This window comes from Thunnus thynnus, chromosome 3 (genome assembly GCF_963924715.1).
Source record: "Thunnus thynnus chromosome 3, fThuThy2.1, whole genome shotgun sequence".
NCBI lineage: Eukaryota > Metazoa > Chordata > Actinopteri > Scombriformes > Scombridae > Thunnus > Thunnus thynnus.
In genome coordinates, this window is record NC_089519.1 from 33,013,776 (window position 1) to 33,021,188 (window position 7,413).

The 7,413-nt window shown below is 37.6% G+C and overlaps 1 long non-coding RNA gene across 1 annotated transcript; it reads right to left on the reverse strand.

The window, feature by feature from the left end:
• Window positions 1-1,330: 1,330 nt before the first annotated feature.
• LOC137180601 (uncharacterized) lies at window positions 1,331-3,020 on the reverse strand. Its single transcript, XR_010928017.1, has 3 exons — window positions 2,891-3,020; window positions 2,566-2,726; window positions 1,331-2,411 (listed from the first exon to the last, which is right to left on the reverse strand). It is a non-coding gene; the product is annotated as an uncharacterized lncRNA (long non-coding RNA).
• Between the last annotated feature and the right edge of the window lie 4,393 nt (window positions 3,021-7,413).

Consider the following 7,413-nt stretch of genomic DNA (forward strand, 5'->3'; position numbering starts at 1 on the left):
AGCAAAGGCAGAAGTGGCAACCAAGTTTTACCGTTTTGCAAAGACTTAATATAATCTATGTTAGAGAGAATAAGAGATCAGTGTTCTAGGCTGTTAGTAATTTAAAGAGAGAAGAGAAATAATGAGACATTTTTATTATTTTACTCTTTTTAATTGTGGGCACAGTTTAAAAAACATGACACATGTGACGGATGCGCTGCACATGCTCAAATTTGTCCTTTTACCACAAGTGAGGAAGTAGCACCTTGTGGCAGACACAGCCAATTTTAGAAAGAAAAAAAAATATTTTGAGGCAAGAAGGTATTTTTTTTTTCATTCATTCATTTTCTCTTCATTTATTTTTGATAGCATTGCCTACTTTGTAGATGAACTCATCAAACTTAAATCATGTTAATTATGTGTCTGTGTAGATATCTTTCATGCAAGTGGTTAGTGCTAATGTTTTATTTGTTAGCTGTAAGGTAAGCTAGTTCATGGCTACAAGAGTCTGGGTTAGTTGTAACAACATGTGAAAAAATGTTACAACCTATCCCAAGCAAAAAATTAATTGTATTTATATGTTACTTTGAATTTCAGTGTGCCTAGGTCATGTAAGAGAAAGACTGCCAAGGGGGTGCCTCTCAACATTTTGGAGTGCTACACATACTCCATACATACTGGGAACACACAGACACACTCACACAGACACACATTAATGTTCAATTGATGGACCTGGTGCACATTTACACATTTTTTTCAGTTTTATTACTATTTTCAAATGTTAGTGTAACACACAGACACACATCCCGATTATGTTAAAATATCATCAAAAATCATTTAAGTGTTGAAGAAAAAGTTTTCAATATCTTAAGTTTTGTCATAATCCTTACTTCATAATGTTACATTTCACCCCAGGGTATGTTACAACTAACCTGGACTATGAGGTCAATCGTAACATTTCACTCCTTGTGTTTGGGACTAAACCATGCATGCATGTGTAAATCATATCACTAAATTTATTATATGTGTAGTTTGACGTCATTCGCAATCTAAGATTCTGATTTACTGCAATCACTGTCACAATAAGTGACTCATCTCTCCAATTAGAACTGAGATCATTTTTATTCAATCAAGAAAGAACAAGGACAAAAGTGATTACATGGTTTAGAAATTGGGATATAGAACAAAAACAGGCCATAATAATATGTATAAAGAAAGCAGAAAAACATAATTGTAATGTTACTGTAAGGCAGTAGAAATAATTCACAAGATGAATGTTAGAATACTGACAACAAATACTTGACTGACAATAAAACTGGTTGTCATAATGAAACTGGAAGACATACTGTAAATACAGAAAGAACAGTGGAATATTTACTAATATCTAGTGGCAGCAATAGGAAGTTACAAGTTGATCAGTAAAAGCTCTCTAATACTCCAGTGTGTTTTTTAAATATCTTAAACATTACAATCTTACCACTTGTTAACTAACTGATACACTACTCCTGAGATATGTCCAAAGCTGAAAGTTATAATAATCTTTAGTATATCTCCTCTAACTCAATGTTAATAAATATTACACTGGCAAGTATCCACAGCTCCACAAAATGACTCCTATTCAAGTCAATGAAGAAAAAAAAATAAAGGGAGGAAAAATGTTAAGAAGGTAGATCAAGTGCATATTTCCAAAGGCTGTATACAAGCACACCTGATGGTGAACAAAGAAATGTCATGAATATTAAAATATATAGATTTCAGGGCGGACCTCTCTGAGAATGCATTATGGAGACAGCTATATATTTTATAATTTAGCAATTTCAACTGACAGTTTAACTTGTTATTTTACTGTTGAAGTAAAGGAATTTATGCCCCGATGAAGGTCGGACAGACTGAAGCATTGTTATTTAAAGGTGCAGTGTGCAGAGTTTAGTGGCATCTAGTGGAAAGGACTTTGCAGAAATGGAATATAGTATTCATAAGTATGTAATCACCTGAAAATAAGAATTGTTGTGTTTCCATTACCTTCGAATGAGCCCTTTATATCTGCACAGGGAGCGGGTCCCCTTCCACAGAGCCCTTCTACAGTAGCCCAGAATGGACAAACCGAACACTGGCTCTAGAGAGGGCCTTTCACGTTATTTACAAGTTTAGTGGCCACCATAGGTTCTCCTACATGCTTAGAAGGGGAGAGGAGGTGTATTCAGTTGCAATCTGCAACCTCACCACTAGATGCCACTAATTCCTACACACTGCTCCTTTAATAAATATTCCAGTAGTAAGCAAGACAGTTTGCAGCAGTTCTTCTCATTGTTTTCAAAAATGCATCAAAACAAAACAAAACAAAAGCGTGAAATTGCTGATGTGTTCATGAGGTTTTGTTGACTGTGCTGTAAAGTGCAGCTGGATCTTCTTCAGTTTCCTGACCTCTGGTTCTGAGAGGGAAATTAAAAAGTTAATCAGGTGATTGTGAAGATATTGTACTAAATTATACAAACAGTCATAATAAAGATGTAACAGGCAAATATAACAAATGAAAAACTGAAATAAAAGTGTTGCTACTATGTTCCTGTGTGAAGAGCTGCTCACCTCGGGGCAGTACCGGCTCTGTTAAATGTGACAGCAGCGTACTGGACAACCTCTTGTTCCTCCATGTGTCTGTGGGGCTGAGCTGATCTGATGTTGGAGTAGAGAGGATCTGTCTGGTTGTTGGAGAAGTGCACGCTGGCGTACAGCTCTTCCGGCTGTGTCTGGATGGTGATAGAAATGAGGAAAGTGTTGGTTTGTGTGAGGAAGGATTGTTATGAAACAACATGAAGTGCTTGACAGTCAGATGAGTTTTCTAGTTGCACTTTAAGATAGTGACTGTGGAAGTGTGGAACCAGGATAGAATAGTATAACTCTCCCTCCTCACCCTCTCTCTGTTGTCTGGTCTCTCCTCAGCCTCAGACCATTGATTGGTGGCTCTCTTTATTCTGGTTAGAAGAATTCATTAAAAAACGAAAAATGACAGAATTTTGATCAATGATTTAATGACACAGAACAGCTCACCTCATCCACAGGAAGACAGAGAGGATTATGATAAACAGGAGAACAGCAGTTGTTACACCAGCAGCTATTGATTTTCCTGCTCCTGGAGAACAGCGATGAAAAGAAAACACTGACAGTTAATGAGGGTATTACAGCATGTTTGAGTCCAACGTTTTGGTCAATATATATGTAGCCTGGTGGTAAATCGGTTCAGATGTAATTTTCCACTTAGGTGAGGTATAGCTCTCAAAGTTGTTTGAATGTCAATACATGTGTTCTTTGTTGTTTTCTTCTGAGTGTAAAATTGTTTAAGTCTTATTAACATTTGAGGCAAATTGTAAGTGTCACAGTCTCACTTGTTATTGCTGATTTTGGTCACAGGGCAGCAGCATTGAGTAATATTACTGTCACTCTGCCAAATGCATCTTGGTCTTTCTTCCTGTTTTACGTTCAAACAACAGGAGATTTGCAGGGTGGACGGTGCTGTGACTCCGTCGTGTAAAGTAGCAGACACTACTGGAGTTCATGACCTGGACTTTTGGTTTGGTTTGGTTAAGGTTTTAAATGAATTTTAACTCTGTTTGAAGGTAAACAACAGTGTGTTGAATTGTGCAATCTCCGGGGAGTTCCGTGTGGGTTTGGTGGGACTTGTTGAGGTGTTAGTGTCCTTTGCAGGTGTGCTTTGTGCATAGGGTGTGTGCATGGGTTGTTTTTGTGGCTTTGTGGTTGTTGAGTGTGTGTTTGTATGGTTCTATTTTGTGTTTTTTGTCGATGGTCATGGCCCACTGCTGTGTTTTGTTTTTGTCATTTTTCTTTTACATAATTTTTTGTATTAAGTCTGCAACAAGCTGTGAAAGCACATGAGCTGCTCTCTAAAAGGACTCAGTAGCTTAAACACTCTGTTAAAATGACCTGTTGCAAACATGGTCAACAATAAAATTAAAGCTACAAGAACCACTGAAGTAATTGTGTCCTGTGTGGCATCTAATTCTACGGGCTACACATGTATATTCAGTTCTCTTCATTCTAAACTCTAACAGCTCTTTTCAGCTTAGAATATATTTAATATAAAAATCACTGAAAATCTAAGTTAAAGCTGTGCCCATGAGCATGATTTGTGACATCACAACTACTTTGGAAGCTTATCCTGGTCCAATATGCAACTTACACAAGTGTGATGTGGAAACTTCTCCAGTGCACAAACACTGAGAATGGACTTTACAGTGAAGTAGGAGACATCTTGTATCCAGTGGTTCAACTTTTAAAATGAAAAATATTTACATATTTATAGATTCTGGAAGTTTATTCAATGAGGGAGAAGAAGTAGATATAATTTTAGGAATTTCTAACTAGTAAGTTTTCTGTGGAAAAAACATATTAGACACAAATAATTATTCAAAGCAAAGTATTTTTATAAGTTTTAAAACATGTTTGGAGGGGATCTTTAACTAAATGTCTTAGTGATCCAGTACTGCCCTTTACCATCTTACTTTAATCTGTGACAAATGTGAAAAAAAAGAAATACATTTTTACAAAACACTGGTGACAGTGTCAGCAGCTGCAGTGAGCAAACTCTCCTCTCTTCCTGCAGCTTCCTCAGCATAGCTGGTGGTGTGTGATGCATTACTGAGTGAGTGATGGACCACAAATGGCCATTGGCCCAGTAGAGGGTGCTGTTGTAAAAAATATATGATTCCTCACATCTTTCTTACAAGTTCATGTGTTTTCCTTTAAATTACATTGAAAATCAGTTTTTCAATGGAGTCTCCATATTCTCCCATACAAGCTGGAGATTTAACTCCTCTAGAGTGTCCACAGTTTACCAAGACCTCCACTTGATCACACTTTAACTTCATCCTCTAAATGAAAAAATGCAGCAGCTCAATATTTAGACTCTTGGTCTCATAGAGAGAGGCAGCACAGTGTGAAAAAATCTCACCTTGACTGCTTGTATTCATGAACACAGCTCTCTCTCCACTAGTTAAATATAAAAAGCCTGCATCACTTCAGCCTAATCAGAGGTCACATAATCCTTTGAAATATAATTTATGAATAAGAAACATTTTGACATGAAAATTCAGAGTTTTTTCTTGCTCAGATCTCTCTTTACTTTTTTAATTGAGCTGATTCCTCCAGTCAGCAGTGAATCACACAAACCTGTTTTACTGTCTCTTATGAAGACAGTCTAGATGACGACTATCCTCCCTGCATTACATCAGATGGTGTGTAATGAGTCCTGGTGCAGTGTGTGTGCAGCTGAAATCAAAAAACTTACCTGCCACAACAGTCAGATATAAGGTGGAGTTATGACGTCCTCTTCTGTTCTGGGCTTCACAGTAATAATTCCCGCTGTGTTGAGGTCTGACATGAGTGATGGTGAAGATCTGTCCTGATGCTTTTGGTGAGTCTTCATTCTCCTTGTACCAGGTATAATTAGCTGCTGGGTTAGCATCACTGCTACAGGTCAGAGTCACTGAACTGCCCTCCACTATCTCACCAGAGGGACTCACTGACACAGAGGGAGCCTTTGGAGCATCTGGAGGAGATGTATCAAAATGAATGAACTATAAAATGAGGAAGGGTTGCATTAGTACAACATGTTGTATTGGAGCTGCTCAGTGAACTACAGCAGCAGACTGAATGTGAAGCAGGCAGAGCTGAAGAAAACAGACATGATCAGACAAATCTTTTCCACTTTTTTTAACAAGGTTGACAAGACCAACAGCTGTATGTTGCTTTTTAAATGAACTGTTTGACTCACATTTCACATCAATAAAGATGTATTTAGATGTCCTCTTCCCCAGCTGGTTCTCAGCTGTACAGTAATACTGTCCAGAGTCAGAGGACTGGATGGAGCTGAAGACAAGCTGTGGTTCTTTACTGAGAGGTTGAAGGTCTGGATTTACATTCTTCTTGTACCAGGTGTAATTAGTTGCTGGGTTAGCATCACTGCTACAGGTCAGAGTCACTGAACTGTCCAACATAATGTCCCCAGAGGGACTCACAGACACCAGAGGAATCTTGTGTGCATCTGAAGGAGAAAATATTGACATGTTTTAATATTATGATCCAATCATAATCATGCAGCTGTACAGTGCAGACATCATAACCTGACACTTATCACTGTTACTCTGCTGATTATGCTCATGCTCGTGGAATAAACTCACACACTGAAGGAGAGGAGAACGTCTCATGTCCTTTCAAAGCACAGGAATAGCTGTCTGCAGGATAAAAAAAAGCCCAAAAAAAAAGGAGATGTTTGTTCTGTTATTATCCGTCCATTCTTGTACCAGATGTAGGAGGGACGATCATCTAGATGACAACTGCTGTGACATTTCATCTCTGCCCGAACACAGGTATGAACTTTGCAGGCTGTTGATCTGTTCACCTGCACCTGGATAGCTAGAAATGTAAAGAAAGAATAAAAATGTCATTTATCTTTATACATGCACAAAATATCACCACAAACATTCACAGTACTATTTCCAAGATTAACCATTTGAAGTTACATTAAGTCTTCCAATGAAAATGTTACCTGTGACATTCAAAGTGACTCCAGGTGAACCAGTAAATCTCCCTCCTGCTTGGTTTGTTATGAACCTGAACTTGTACTCAGCTGAGTCGCTCTCTCTCAGGTCTGTGATTCTCAGAGTGCAGTCGTTCTTATCACAGTGATACTGAACACGACCTGAATACTCTGAGTCTGTTCTTAGATCCACAGGTTCTTTATTACTCAATTTAGTATACCAGAATGTTCTCTCAACTTCATTATCATGGTCATTTCCTCTGGATGGGTATCTGTAGGTGCAGTTTATGTCCACTGTTGATCCTTTTAAGGCACAGATCTGAGTGGAAGTGTAAGTCACTCTCCAGTCATTCTGACCCTGTACCACTGTAACACAGAGCACATCAGAAACCACAATCAGATTCATAACAAGTTAAGAATCAGTGAATAAGACAAATTGGATCACAGCACCAACAAGACTTTATGTGTAGTTGTTGTCATCCAAAGCTCCTCATTGTGCATCAATCTAACTAGAACTTAACTGGAATACAATATTTTATTAGTTGTTTATCATATTTTATCATTTGTTACTGCTGAGTGTTTCAGCTTTAGTCCAAGTTTCTACTGTTGTTATCCTTGTTCATTGTAGTTTTAAAAAAGCTAAATGCCTGAAATGTGTCTCTTATATGTTATCAAACAAGTCCTTCAAACAGAAAATGAGTAAAAACATATTTAACTAACTTTTTTGGAGTAGAGCAGCAGATCAGTGGTACATCAATGTTGTTTTCACCTCATTAAAACTTGACAGACTTGTTCTGTATCATTCTTTCTCTCCATGTTTATTTACTTTTCAGGCACTTTATAATTCTAGTATATGCCTTTCATGATATTATTTCTGAATC